This window comes from Dipodomys spectabilis, unplaced genomic scaffold, assembly GCF_019054845.1.
Source record: "Dipodomys spectabilis isolate Male_0828 unplaced genomic scaffold, ASM1905484v1 ptg000015l, whole genome shotgun sequence".
NCBI lineage: Eukaryota > Metazoa > Chordata > Mammalia > Rodentia > Heteromyidae > Dipodomys > Dipodomys spectabilis.
This window is the reverse complement of record NW_024870692.1, coordinates 5,429,159-5,445,294: the sequence shown is the minus strand read 5'-3', so window position 1 is coordinate 5,445,294 and position 16,136 is coordinate 5,429,159.

Below are 16,136 nucleotides of genomic sequence, written 5' to 3'. Positions count from 1 at the left end.
TCAAGTCTCTTAATTTTATAGAATATGCCTTGAATTTTCTGACTGTATTTTCTCCCCTTCCTATTTTTTTTAACTTGAAAAATTCTTCTTATTCATATGTTTTCTTCTTTTTGATTTTCTATAGTATGATTTAAAAACTCTGTAATCCCATGTTGATTTTAGAGTGTCAAGTGAAGCTAGTAGCTCTTACTTTTCCCTAAAGTTATAATCAGTCTTTTAGCATCATTGTCAAAAATCTTCCTTATTTCTAGCTATTCATAATTTACTTTATAGAATACATGAAATGGTGGGAAGATGACCGATCAAGTCCACTGTAAAGATCATATCATAGTCTGTTTAATGTGTTGCAATGAAAAAAACCTGAGCCTTGGATTTTCAATTTATAAAGAACAGAAATTTATTTCTTACAGTGCTGGAGGCTGGAGGCTGGAGGTTTAGGGGTTGGCAGGTTGAGTGTCTGTTAGAGCTTTCTTGCTGTGTCCTCAAGTGGCAGAAAGGCAAAAGAAGGACCTAACCATGTGTGAACTGTCTTTTTAAAAATCCTATTCAATCATATTCATAATGGCTTTAGATTTATGTTTTAATGACCCCCTAACAATACACTATCTAAATATTATTGTATCGATGATGACGTTTCAATTTATGAGTTTTGGGAGACGTGTAGACCATAGAAGACCTCAATTAATGAACGCATCTGACTGGTGATCATATGATTCTGGTGACCATGGAATCTAGCCATCTCTAGCCTTGTTGCTATCCTGCAATATTGAGTCCTTTTGCCTCGCCTCTCAACTGGAATATTGTCACACACTCTCCTCACCTGTGGGCTTTTCTGTTCTTCAAAGGGGTCACAGTGATCCTTCCACCATATTACTCTGGATTTCAACCCTCCAAGTGATTCCTAACTCATCCTGCTTTGTCCATAACCCCCAAGATCTCAGCTGTTCATATCACCTCCGCCATCCTGCCTTTCCTTACTATACAGCAGGGCACCGACCTCTGCCCATGGTCACCTACCCTGAAAGCATACTTGCACACTAGGCTCCTGTGTCTGCAGGTTCCTCTGAGTCAAAAAGCCTTTCTTCAGAGGAAAAGCTCCCTCTTTTCTTACTTAAATGTCACCTTCACAGGGCAGTCTTCTCTGAGCTGTCTTGGCACTGTGACTTCTCTTCCCCTGCTTTATTTGTTTTCACAGCATATAAAACTTTCTAAAGTAATTTTATCTACTTGCTCTTTTAATTATTTTCTCCCTCCTTACCTGGAATGTAATTTGCATGAAGACAAGAATTTTATTTTGTCTTATATCACTGTCTGCATGTGCCTAGTGCCTCATAAATAACAGAAGAACTGTGTGGATAATGCCAGAAAAACTCCTGACGGGGGCTGAATATCAAGCTGTGAGGACAGTTGTAGGAAGAGTGAATTACAGTGTTTGTAAAGGAGATTTGAACTACACTTAACTTCTGCTTGTAGTCACTTCACAACTTAACCCTGTGAAAAGTCTTTGACCTCACTATAAAAGATAGCATCAGTGCAGTTGCTTTCATAAAATCAGTGACAAGAACCTGGTGACCTAATATTCTTTCTGATCATATTCAGCAGGTAAGAGCTGAGGATTGGTTCCATACATTGAACATACTTAAAATAAAGGTGCTGGGCTTATCGCCAATTCAATAATTCTACCCATATAACATGAACACAATCCATAACCATATATGCAGAAAAAACACACAGAAGTCTGATCCCAATAAGGCAGCAAAGAATAATATACATCCTTTTGAAATTTTTCTATTTTCTATTTTAAGGAGGTTGTTGTGAGAAGCATCTATCCAAGCTCCAACGATGGATTCAGAGAAGTGCAACAAAAGTGAGACTTTGCAGGCAGATCAGGGGTTGGATAGGCAGGCACTCTCTAGGCAATTACAACAAGCAATTTATCCCTAGTGCACAAGGTCTCTCCCCCAATTCCTTATTGGTTGAATACTATGAGGGCTTTCATTGTCTCCTGGATGTTGCTTGCATTACATTACTTTCTATTGGCTAACTCAAATATATTTACCCTTTGAGACTGGTTGAATTTTAGAAGTGGGATTTCCACTATTCCCATTCCCTTTGGTGCCTTAGTGACAGGAAGTGTTTTCTGGATATGTGCATTCTGGCACATACGTAGTTTCTACCTGCTATATATTTATTTATCTATCTATTTATTTATTTATTTTAATGTCATTTCTGGGGCTCAAATTCAGTGTCTAAGCACTGTCCCTGAGTGTTTCCTCAGATGTCAGCCTATTGAGTAGTTAAGATTACAGGCATGAGCTGCAAGTATTGGTTCCATTTTCTCTTTTGTGTGTGTGTGTGTGTGTGGGGTCTGGTCATGGGGCCTGAACTCTGGGCCTGGGCTCTGTTCCTCAGCTCTTCAGCTCAAGGCTAGCGCTCTACCACTTGAGCCACAGCGCCACTTCCCGCTTTTTTCTTTTTTCTTATGTGGTGCTGAGGAATCGAACCCAGGGCCTCAGGCATGCAAGGCAAGCGCTTTACCACTGAGCCACCTTCCCAGCCCCAATTTTCTCATTTTTTTGCAGTTCATTCTTCCTCTTGTTGATTTGTACTGTTTTTACACACATTTTCCAATACATGAACTTTTTTATGCCTGCAAGTTGCTATGTAATCAAGCTACTGGTAATTTTCCGTTCAAGGTCAAATGCCTGTCTTGAAATGGACCACTACTAAATTTATTTCTAACAGCTATGGATAAGTGAGTGATTACACTGTGAATAACGTACTAAGATTTCCTAATACATTCTCCAAACCTTGTTTCTTTCCCCTTCTTCTGTTCCTTCTTTCTGGTATCTTCCTTTTCCTCTTCCTGCAACATCTGTTAGTATGTCTCTTCCTTTTAGGGCTTGACAGGCCCTTGACATGTATCTCTAGCCCTCAGGTGCATCAATGGGATGCCCGCCACCCAGACTTGAACTCCACCCTTCCCTTCACAAAGAAAAGAGAACTCTCCCCAGTGCTCTTGCTAGTTTCTCTGGGATTAGTCCACATTCTTGCTCTCAGCACTGCCTAAGCACTGTTTTCAGTGACCAGCTGTGCACACAGAGTAGCTCCTGCCTGTAGTCTCTTGACTGCATAAAGGTCCCCATGGGAAAGAAAGAGGTGTCATTCCATGGGAGAGGTGGTATTGTTAGCCCATGTTGGCAATGAACTACTTTTCCTGTACGTGTGTCCGCAAGGTCTTCTGGGATGGGTGCTTTTAATCTCCTCCTCTTGCTTTTCTTTAAAGGAAATCCCAAATGCTTAGTAAATTGAAAATTCAGAACCATAATCAAACATTATAATCAAGTATGTATTACTCTTCCAATAAAACAAGAATAAATGAAGGTATGCAGATCTCTGATGTTCAGTGACCTATGCAGAATGATGAGTTCCAGCTGGTGGAACTGGTCACTGAACACAGCCCCAGAACTGAAAAACACAGCTCTTCCTACCCTTGACACCACACAGCCACAAAGGAGACACCACTCATGTATGCCACAAACCCCAGCTACCATTCATATGGTCCTTTTATTTCATTTTGTTTTTTACTTGAAGTCTAGAATTAGCTTCCCCGCCTTACCTCTTCGTTCCTTTCCTTCAAAATGGCCTCAAAATTCAAAAGACATCCTAGGACTTTTTGTTTTTATTTATTTTTGTTATTATAAAGTTAATGTACAGAGAGGTTATCATTTCATAAGTCAGGTAATGAGTACATTTCTTTTTGGACAGTGTCACCCTTTCCTTTTTCTTTTTTTGTGTCGGTCGTGGGGCTTGAACTCTGGGCCTGGGCGCTGTCCCTGCACTCTTCATTTCAAGGCGAGCGCTCTACCACTGGAGCCACAGCGCCACTTCTGGTTTTCTAGTGGTTTATTGGAGATAAGGAGTCTCATGGACTTTCCTGCCCAGGCTGGCTTTGAACCATGATCCTCAGATCTCAGCCTCCTGAGAAGCTAGGATTACAGGCGTGTTCCACCACCAGCGCCCGGCATCACTCTTTCCTTTTTTTCTCTGCTAGTTTTCCCCACCTGTCCCCACCCAAAAGTTGTGTAGTTCATTTTCAACATAGTATCTAGTGAGTATCACTGATGCATTTGTTCACTTTGTATCCCTCCATTTTTGTCTCCTTCTCCTTGACCTTCCAAAGACAGAAGAATAAACAAGCAAAAGAAAAAAGAAAAAAAATCCTCTTGTTTCCGTTTCCTGGAGTTCATTTCAGTAATCATATTTTGTTTGCTCCATAGCATAGAGGCATAGCACCTTTGTGTTCCTCCCTGAAAGTATCTTGCTTTGCTGTCACATGTTTGAACGACTGGAGTCCTGTATAGTTTATCATGTATTTTAGAGAAAAAAAAAAAACCAAACATGTGCTGTTTGTTTCTCTGAACCTGGCTCAGATTAATCAATCAATCCAAATACACTGCTATTATTCTTACCCATTCCTCATCCAACAATGTACATAGTCTATTTGGAGTTTAATTTCTGGAAAAATACTGGAAACAATCTGTTGCTTCTTTGTTTTCAAAGGGGGAGATTTTGATTTCTTCACCTTTCAGGAAATGGGCCTATCTACAGGATATGCAGAAGACAGCTTCCAGCAATGTACATAACTTTTACATTTAGTTGAGGCGGGGCGTGTAATAACACTGATCAACCTAGATATCCTGTGAAATACAGGTGTGTTTCAGTGGCTCTCAAACTTGAAAGTACCTTTGCATCTCCTGAAGGGGTTGATATAGCCCAGATTACAGGGCTGCCCTCGAATTTATTTATTTATTTATTTTTGGTCCAGTTGTGGGGCCTGAACTCTGGGCCTGGGCGCTGACCCTCAGCTCTTCAGCTCAAGGCTAGCACTCTACCACTTGAGCCACAGCGCCACTTCCGGCGTTTTTCTTTTTGCTTATGTGGTGCTGAGGAATCGAACCCAGGGCCTCAGGCATGCAAGGCAAGCACTCTACCACTGAGTCCCTTCAGGGACTCAGAGGTAAGGTGAGATTGCATTTCTCACAAGCCCACATGGCGCTACTTCCACAGATCTGAGATGAGGCCTTTGAATTCTTTAGATTTACTATTTTTTTTTTTTTTTGGGTCCGGTCGTGGGGCTTGAACTCTGGGCCTGGGCGCTGTCCCTCAGCTCTTCAGCTCAAGGCTAGCACTCTACCACTCAAGCCACAGCGCCACTTCCGGCTTTTTTCTTTTTGCTTATGTGGTGCTGAGGAATCGAACCCAGGGCCTCCGGCTTGCAAGGCAAGCACTCTACCACTGAGCCACCTTCCCAGCCCGTTACTATTTTTTTTTAAATCCACTTTACAGGCTGTGCTGTGTTTGTGTGTCAAGAGGGAGGCGGAGCCAGCCAGGGGTGCAGATGGAGGATAAGTAGGTTGTTTGACTGTGTAAAAATAGAACAGTGGGATCTGTTAAAACTGTTTTAAGAAGTAAGGTAGGGGAGATTGTTAGAGATGGTGAGATTGATTGGGATACATTTACTTATGTCTGGAAATGTGACAATGAAATTTCCCCTATACAATTCACATACTCTAATTAAAAAAAAGAAATTTTAGCCGGGCGCTGGTGGCTCATACCTGTAATCCTAGGTACTCAGGAGGCTGAGATCTGAGGATTGTGGTTCAAAGCCAGCCTGGGCAGGAAAGTCTGCAAAACTCTTATCTCCAATAAACCACCAGAAAACCGGAAGTGGCACTGTGGCTCACATGGTAGAGCGCTCACCTTGAGCTGAAGAGCTGAGGGATAGCGCTCAGGCCCAGAGTTCAAGCCCCAGGACAAACAGAAATTGCAACTACTTAAGAGGAACAACTTTGCCTTTTGTTAGACATCTGAGGGAGACTTAGAATTGTACAGGCAGCATAGGAAGAGACAGAGACCCTGGTAAGGATGACACTCCCTCCACTTGTTAGAAACTAAGGAGAAAATAGAGATGGCCCTTGGAGCATGTACTTCCTATGCTACCAGAAGTCTGTGGGAAAGCAGAGATCATTCAGTGGCCATACCCCCTCCTCTGGGAAAGTTGAGATAACAGCTCTGAGGAAGCAAAGACCTTGACCACTCTGAAGTGGACCTGCACACAAGACTGATGCCCTTTCCCCTTGGGGAGATAGGGTAGGTGATTCATCTCGATGCCAGAGAAGCTGAGACTTGCCAGAAAGACTCTACAAGAGGGATCTCCATGAACCTACAACAGGGCTAACGATTTCCAGGTCCCATTTCTGGATTTTTCATACTGAAAAAAATCTATGTTCTCCTCCCCTTTGCTTAGGAAACAGTGGAAAAAACCTCATATGGCAAAAGGCAGATTTCCCAGTCTAGAGTCTGGGTTGGGGACTTACACCGGATTACCAATAGCTGAAAGCCTTTGTCTGTGTTTTCTCTGGTGTCTTACTCTTACTTTCAATTAAACTTTGCCCCACTTTACCTGCTTCATAATTGTCTATCTGGTAAAGCTCCTCTTCCAAAGAGTCTGTTGCTTTTGCTTTCAACTAGTTTGGCTCCTGTACTAAGGTTCTCAACTTCTTAACTCTTCTTCTTGTGGCCTTTTCTTCACTTCTTTGTCAGATCAAGACAATAAACTGAAGACCCACTAGAAAGTATCATATACATTTTGAAATGAGTGTCTCTCCTCTATGAAGTTCCTATGTCATTCCCGTCTTCCTTGTTTTCTGCCCCTTCAAGCACTTTTTTCTTTCTATTTTTTCTTTGTATTATATTATCTTTAAGTTGTTGTACAAAGGAGCTGCCATTTAACAAAACAGTTTATGAATACAATATATCTTGGTCAATGGTACCCCTTTCAACATTCTCAACTATCTCTTCCCTAACCAACCTTTCTGTCACTTTTTGTAATTTTGTAAAAAAAATTAATATATATATTTGTATTCAACTGTTGCCTGCATTCTCCCTCTCTTCTCCTCTTCATTCATCTACCCTTTTCCCTTTGACCCCACTCTTCCCCCTTTAAATACCTTCTTCCTGTTGTCCTCCTCCCTCTCTCTCTTCTTTATTATCTCTTCTTCTTCCCCAGCGTTCTTTCTACTACATATCTCCATGACGTTTCTAACATAGAACAGGTTATATTTTACCAGTGTTTAGCTCAGAAACATCCCTGGTGCACCAGAGGCGGGGTGGATGAATGAGCCCTTCCCTTCCCTGTAAGGTTAGGGCTGGGCAGCCCCTTTACAGTGTCCCTCTGTGTAAAGCAGGAGTCTTTCCTGCTGATTCTCTTTTAGCCACATTACCCTCTTGGACTTGTCCTAAAAACATTTGGGAACAGACATGAGAAGACTCTATTTCTCAGGATTAAGCAGGCAACTGGATAACCTAAGCCATACCTATCCAACGGTAGTTTATTTGTTTAATATTAAGATCCTGGAACCATCTGCTTTTTTTCCAGATTCTCTGAGCCTGGATGCATTAAGCATCTGTAAAGCTATTTCACTGTATGCCATTAAGGATGCGAATGTGCTAATGTAGATACCATTTGGAAGACTTAAAACATTTTTTTTTTTAACATTTTTCAGGAGTGCTGTTTGCTGTACTATTATTCTGGATTAGTCTACTTTAGATACAATCTCACAGAATCATCAGACTTACTCCAATATTTACATCCAAACTGATAAATTTAATAGCTTTAGTTAACAACCCAATGATATAAGCTTAATTTTATGGCTCACTTACTTTTGCTGTTTACTTTGCTGAGCTGTAGCCAAGCTGAAAAACTAAGAAAGCGGAGTCTGATTGTTCATGAAAGAAAACAATGCTTTCTGTAGTGAAGGGAAAACCCAGCCTCTCCTTCCTAGTTGGTGGTAGGAACTCCCCTTGGTAGGAGGGAAGGTGAACTAAATGGCTCTGACATTTCTCGCAGGTAATGCTTTATCCAGATTGGTTTCAAGGAGATGTTTCTTCTCGAGAATGTTCCAGCTCAAAATCATGAGTTGTGACATTTCTCTCTGTCACCATGAAGCTGCCGGTATAAGAGCAGAGCATTGAATTATGAAATAATTCACAACTTATTTTACATTTAACTTGAATTACCCTGAAGGAATGGTATTCAAAAAAAAAAAAAAAAAAAAAAAACAACCAACCTAAGACACCCCTTTCCTTGGCTTGTAGACCCACTGGTAGCCAATTGCCATTTCCAAAGACAATCAGTGTGGCTGGTTTCTTTCAGATCCTCTGTGGAACATTCTGTACGTAGACAAATAACTGTCCGATTCATTTCTCTCTCTTTCATGAATACAGTGATTATACTAATTGGGTTTCCATTGTAAGGACAGATTCCTGAAATAAATCAGCTTGAAGGAGAGAACCTTTCCTTTGGCTCATGATTTAGAGGCTTCAGTGTATGGCCACTTAGCCAGTTGCTTTTGGGCCTGTGGTAGCCAAGTACTTCATGGCAGGAGCTTGTGGAGAGAAGTTGTTCACCTCATGGCATCCAGGACACAAATAGAAATGGGAGGCAGAAGTTTTAATATCCCCCTCCAGAGCCACCCCTCAGTAACTGAATTCCTCACCTACTACAGCCCCACAATAACCTCACAGTCTTTAGCACGGCACTTTGCTGGGAGGACATTTAAGATCCAAACCATAATACTAGCACACATGATGCTGTTCATGTATTTACTCATTATTCTGCCTTGGAATTCATGCAGTGCACAGAGTTTCTCATGCTTTTTTGTATGGCTATATAATGGTTATGTGACTATATTACAATTATTCAGCAGTTTCTTGCAGATAGACATTTGGGTTGCTTCTAATTTTTCCTACTGCCAGAATTCTTCAAGAAAAACTGTTTATGCATGAGAGAATATATCTGTAGACAACTTTCTAAAGTTGACAGAGTTCAAAGAGAGATATACGTCCTAATGTTAATATGTCATACCAAATTTACACTAACATCCTAATTCACACCCACACATAGGGAATGAATGTACTGTATCAGTGTTTGCAAAAGATTTTGCAATAATGTAAGGATCCAAATCATTAACTTATAGCTAGATAATATGGTTTATGAGCTGCAGCTTACTCTGGCTTGTAGTCAATTAGGGGAATACTTCTTTCTTAGCTCTCGATTTGCTTTTACAGAGCAGAAATGATCTCAGTGAGTTCAATGAAGATAGTTATTTTTTTCCCTGTCTGTCTCATACTTTCTCTAAGTCAGAATGTGACAAAAAGATTGTCTTAGACAAGGTGTTCTAAGGGCTGTAAAGCCACTAACACTCTTTGGCATAGTATTTTTCTTATCTCTATCTTCCTACCTCCAATCTGTGGTCCAAGCAGAAATGATGCAAGAGACTGCACAGGAATGAGTGAATGGGGAGTAGAAAGATAGAAGAGATGGAGGGATCATGGGAAATTGGAAAGAGAGAAAGGACAAGGACAAATGATCTATCTTTTGACTGCAGATGAGGGAGATCTGATGTCCTTAGAGAATATGCTATATGCTATCCTTTTTGCTCTTTGTTGACCTGTATGGCTTTTTTAGGATAAATAAGAAAATTGAGATTAATACAGTTATTATCTGTGGGAACCATAACATTTCAGAGTGATTTTTCCTGGTCCTAGTCTTCTGGTTTTCTCAAGAAGTAGTAAAATATGAATACAAGAAATATTAATTGCAATGAAACAATACTAAATAAAATTATTTTCTTAGAGGAATATGGAAGCAGATTTTGCTACATGTTGGTTACATTTTATTTACTTTTATTTCTGGGCCAGACCTAGGGTCTATTTTTTTCTGCTTTACTTTTTCTCTTGTGGGTGCTATGAGTATGTTCTGTTATTCGATATGGTCAGAAGTGCTACTGAACATTTTCAGGATTACCTGGAACAAAGTGCCTTGTAATCACCTCTATTTTGTATCTTTTCCTTTTATTGGTGTGGAAGCAAAAGACTCCAAGGCTCTAAATGTTGGCAAACACAGACAAGAATAAAACCTAGAGTAAATCCTAGAATCTGAGACCTGCTTAAAAGCAATTACTTCCTTGGATTGGTCTCTGTTGACAGATCAATGCAGCATCCAGGTACTTGTGCCAGTACCAAGCTGTTTTGATTATTATGGCTTTGTAGTAGAGTTTGAAATTTGGTATTGATATTCCTCCAGCACATCAGGGTTGTAACTAGGGTTGTAACTACTGCCTGTTTATGGGGCCATTTGCTTTGTAGATTTTATTCCAGCCTTTCACTTTTAAAATATGTTTGTTTTTATGAGCAAGGTGTGAATCTTGGTGGCAGCAGATAGAAGATCTTGGTTTTTAATCCAACTAGACAGTCTATGTTGCTTAATTGGACCGTTAAGTCCATTAATGTTGAGAATTAAGACTGAGAGGTGTTTGGTAGTTCTTGCCATGTTATCCACCTTCTTGAGGGTGACAACTGGGTTCTTCCTATGGTTCTTTGATTTTCAGTTTGGGTGCAGTTTTTTGGCCTTTATTGTGGTCTTGTTGGTTTTCTATATGTAGGACATCTTTAAGTATCTTTTGTAGGGCTGGTTTTGTGGAGATATATTGTTTCAATTTTTCTTTGGTATGGAAGGTTTTTATTTGACCTTCTGTTATGAAGGAGAATTTAGCTGGGTAAAGTATTCTTGGTTGACCATTGTTTGTCTTTAGGGCATGGCATGCATACATTATTCCAGGCTCTCCTTTCTTTAATTGTCTTTACTGAGAAATTTGGGGTTATTCTAATTGGTTTCTCTTTATTGTGATAGATCTTTTCTCCTTTACAGCTTTAAGGATCCTTTCCTTGTTTTGAATTGATCCTGTGCAGATTATAATGTGACAGTGGTATGTCCTGTTCTGGTTTGGTCTTTTTGAGGTTCTAAAAGCTTATTGTATCTGAATAGGCCTATCTTTTTGCATGTTTGGGGAGTTCTCTGCTGTGATCCTGTTAAATAAATTTCCTAGACTTTGACTTCTGTCTTTAGGTGCTCCTCTACACTCATTATCTTCAGATTAGGCCTTCTGAAGGTGTCTTCCAAACGTTAAATAGATGTATCATATTTCTTGGATTTGTCTTGGATAGTTGTATGTTCTTTCTCTATAGTATCTAGGCTGACTTCAATCCCAGAGATTCGATCTTTTGCATGGTTTAACCTACTGTCAAGACTTTCTACTTTGTTTTTTATTTCCTTTCCTTCTAATTGGTCGGCTTTGATGGCTTCAAATTCTTTGTTGGAGCTTTGTTTTAGATCTTGTATGAACTTCTTTACTTCCTCAATTTGGTGTTCAGTGTTTATTCTCTAATCACTTGGTTGATCGGTTATGGTTTCTGTGGACTCCCTTTCCTTCTGATGGGTTTCATTCAGCATTCCCTTTGTGGTCTCCCTGGAGTCCTTCAGCTGCCTGTTTATGGATTCCATGACTACCTCTATTGATCTTTTCCTATTCTCATCCTGCCCACGCAATTCCTGTATTACTCTTCGATTAGCTTCCTCATGCCCACGCAATTCCTGTATTTCTCTTTGACTGTTCTCAGCCTGCTCATGCAATTCCTGTATTAATCTTTGATTAGGTTCCTCACACTCACAAGGTTTCTGTATTACTTTTTGGTTAGCCTCAACATGCTCATGAAGTTCCTGTATTAATCTTTGGTTAGCCTCCCTATCATGCTCACATGAGAGATACCACTAAGTCCTGCTTCCAATCCTGTTTTTCAGTGGTCAATCTACTTTCTACTCTTGCTAGGATCATAAGTGTGTGCATAATATACCCAACTTCCCTCCATGGAGATGGAGTCTTCCACTTCTTTGCCCCAGTTGGCCTGTGTTTGTAGAGCTTTTTGGGAACTCCCCTCTGGATTATTCATTAACTGTTCTGTCATCTGATTATCGTGAGTGGGAGTTGAGATTTGTCATTTTTCTTGTGTTTCTCCAGTTTGTTCTGCCCATTTGGTATGAAAGTAACATCAATTTTGTGCTAGAACACTATTTTAAGGCAAACATCAACCAGAGTCCTGTAGTTGTACAGTCAAAATGGCTGCAGATACAACCTAGTTCAACAGATACAATCTCTTCAACATCAAACAACTATGGGTTAATGGGCTAAGATCATCAAAGAGGGATTCAGCAGACCAGAAATTAATAAATTTATGGAGAATTGTGGGAAAAAATAGTATTGTCAGGCAAAAATAGAAAAAAGAAGGATCAAAAGGTTAAAAGAGATTTAAACGCACGCACTCGTGCACACATACTGTTAAAATAAAAATTATGAAAGAAAAAAAATAGAAAACTATTTTTAAAAATTAAAAGAAATAGGTAGAAAAAAGAAATCTTTGATTTTTTTTGGGGGGGGAAAGGGGCGGAAGATCTTGTATTTCCCCTGTGTCCGTACCCAGTCTCTTGGTGGAGCCTCTGGTCTGCTTGTGGTGTTTGGTTTTCGTGTGCCTTGATTAGTTTCTTAAGTCAGTTTGTCTGAGCAGGCAGACAGAAGTTCTGCCTTACCCAGGACTTTGTGATCCTCTTCCCAGGCTAGTTCAGTTCGAGGGAGATCTGCTTTGAGTAACATAAAAGAGGGAGATGGTTTTTTCCTCTAACTTGGAGTTGCTTTGATGAGGCTAGGTTCTGGGTAGGGTTGAGGCCTATCAGCAATCAGTAGCTTTTCCCTGAGGGGCTAGCTCCTGAGACACTGGCAGAGCCCAGCCTGGAGAAATTCTCAGGTGTCTAGGTGGCAGTGGAGAGGCGAAGCCTCTGGCTCTGTTTACCCAGTGAAGAAAGTCACTTTTTAGGGGAGGAGGTCTCTCTACTGGGGTGGGGTGACTTTGCCCTGGGTGGAGCTGAGCCTGGCAGGTCAGGTCAGGTTCCTGTGACCTGCTGAATGGCTCCTATTTTCTTCCAAGGCCCAAGTTGGAGCTAGCTGCTATGGCTGGACCTTTGTCAGTATCAAAGATGGAGATCTTCTCTGGTGGTGGGGGAGGGTCGGCCTTCCCACCACTGCTCTGTGAGAAGGAGTGAGGATGTTTTGGGTCTACTCATGCCAGACTCTTGGTTCCTAGGCCGTTCCTGGTATGTGATCAGCAGTATAAAGATTTCTGCTCTTTGTCAGTTCTTAGTGGTGAGTAGAATCTGCTCACACACCGTGTTTTGTCCCCGACTTTCTCTGTTGATATGATGGTTGCAGGCTGCAATAGCCACCACTGTCACTGCTGCCACCGCCACCATGGCTACTGGCAAGTGCTCAGATCTGTCTCCTTGACCAAGCTGCCTGGATTTTCCCTCTCTGGCCAAACTCTCTGTACTGTGATGGCACATTTGGTGTTATTCTCTAGCCTAGGACTGTTCACTGGAACACTAAAACTGCTTTCTATGCGAGAGCTCTTTTAGCTTCCAACTTCTCCTCTGCCATCTTCCTGCGGACTTGTCCCTGTGATACTCTTATCTCCAACTAACAATTCAAAAACCACTATGGCTCAAAGTGATAGGGCATTATCTTTTAGCAAAAGAGCTCAGGAACAGTGCCCAGGCACTGAGTTCAAGCCTCACAAGTGACCACAAAAAAGTTCTTGTTTAATTAGCAGAAGGCTCAGATAATTCTCTTTGAAAGAAAAAATAAAAATAGATGTTACTCTGAATACTAGAATACATTGAGTGTATTAAAATCTCTACTAGTAACTTCCAAATCTTGGGTCACAAGGAGCACAGCTAACGTGAGTGAAGGATCAGTGATCCCTTGCTGACCTCTGGCATAGGCAAGGGAAAGAAACAGAAGGTTGTGAGGGGGAGATGTTGGTGACAACTAAGGTTTGTGAGGGACTTCTCCATATGTCAGGACCTATGCTATCTGTTTTACAAGCATTTTCTTTCTTCTCAATCACATGAAACAGGTGCTGGGTTTCTTTCTCTCTTTCTTTTTTCCCTCCTTCCTTCTTTCCTTCCTTCCTTCCTTCTTTTGTTCCTCTCCCTTCTATCTCCCTCTCTCCCTCCCTCCCTCCTTCCCTCTTTCCTCCTCCTTCTCCACATCCCCACCTCCTCCTCCTATTGAACTCAAGACCTTATGCTTGCTAGGCTGGAGAGATACCATTAAGTCCTGCTTCCAATCCTGTTTTTCAGTGGTCAGTCTACTTTCTACTATTGCTAGGATCATAAGTGTGTGCATAATATACCCAACTTCCCTCCATGGAGATGGAGATGGAATCTTCCACTTCTTTGCCCCAGTTGGCCTGTAATTGTGATCCTCCCAATCTTAACTGCCTTTGTCGTTTGGACTGACTAGTGTGTGCCATTGTACTCAGTTATGGGTTGAGAGGCCATCTCTCAAACTTTTTTGTGCTGGTGGACTTTGAACTTCCCACTCTCAATCTTTGAAGTAGCTAGGATTATAGTGAGGAGCCACATGCAGCAGGCTTCCAGATTTCTTTTATAAACAAAGAAACTCAGGCTTTGAGAAACTTCTCTGCTTCCTCCTGACTCCCCCCCCTCCCCCCCCCCCGGACTGCAATTTTTGGGTCTCGTTTTGAGACACTTCTCTGTCTTAAAAGTACAGCATTATAATAGAAATGAACTCCAAGATATGGAAACAAGAGGTTTTTCTTTGTGGCTGTTTTTAATGTACTCTGTGAAGTTATTTTTTTCTTTCCCTTTTTCCTTTGGTTTATTCCCTGTTATCACTGTATTTGATTTGGTATCCTGTATCTTGTATATACCTTTATCTGACTTGGGGAAAGGAAAGGGAACAACAAAATGGTGAGACAAAGGACAAAGGATGAACCAATGCAATAGCAATACTCACAAGACAATATGTTGGAAATGAATTTAACAACTTGGGGGAAGAGTTGAGGAGGGAGGGAGTAACAATGTTTGACCAGAAAAGTACTAATTACCTTATGTATGTAACTGTAACCCCTCTGTACATAACCTCGACAATAAATTTAAATTCAAAAATGTACAGCACTAATGACTGGTAGAATTGGGGGTTATAATGACAGAGGAGGGCATTTGTAGCTTAGCGATGAGAGAAAGGCAAGGTAGGAAAGAAAAGCAAGGAAGGAAAGGGGAAAGTGGGAAAAGGTGGGAGTTTGGTGCATGGTGTCATAAGTAGCATTCCACTTTCCTGTAGACATTTGCTCTGTTACCAAGACTGCAACCCAAGAGAAGTACATCTGCCCATTTTTATTCCCTAGCACACTTTATCCCTTTAAAGACATGCTCAATTAAAGAGCTAAAAGGATTGCATTGACTGCAAACATGCATTTGTTTTTTTTTCTCATCAAAATGACAATGACAGAATCAAGCACTGTTAGTGCTGATCTTTCCACTCATGTAAGTCTTCATTAAAACCATTTAAGGAGACATCAGCTGTGGGGAAAAATACTTTGTGAAAGCTAACTTAATGAAATCACTTCTACATAATTGGGAAGCAGAAATGTCTTGTGTGATTGAATTTCCATTTCTAACATATTGACTAATGTCAGATTATTCTATATCACTATGAGCTGAACAAGCACAAACTTTGCTTTTGTGTTGCTATCAGTGTATTCTCAATAAGTTAAGATGGCAAGAGCAAATAGAAGGGAAATTAAATTTAATTTCTGCTTAAGTAAGAGGAAGAGCGAATACCATTTTCCTTTACCAACAGTTCTGGTTCTTAAAAGATACATGCAGTGGAGTAGGATGATATATGCATGCCTGCAATCTCAACATTAGAGAAGGTAAAGCAGAAGGATTTCAAGTTCAAGGCCAGTTTGGGCTACAAAGTGAGATCCTGATTAAAAAAAAATTGCAATTCCTAAAAATTACTGGTAATTTTTGCACAGAGGTGACATTGGAAGTGATTAGGATAACCAATTCCCTGTTTCTTATTGAATACCACCTTCTTGCTTTGACCTACAAGTCTTTTCAAACACAATTGAGAAGGTGTTTCCTAAAAGCTCTTTCTTCCACAGATGATTGATTCCTCAGTTCAGACTCTACTTCTTCAGAGAGGCAGTTATTTGTCATTCAGTAAAGTTTTCATAATGGTTATCTCAACACAAATTATTTTTTTTTGTATTGATACTGAGTCTTGAATTTAGGGTCTGGGCTCTCTATCACTTGAGTCACACCTCCACTTCCAGATTTTTGTTGGTTAATTGGAGATAAGAGTCTCTCAGAGGAG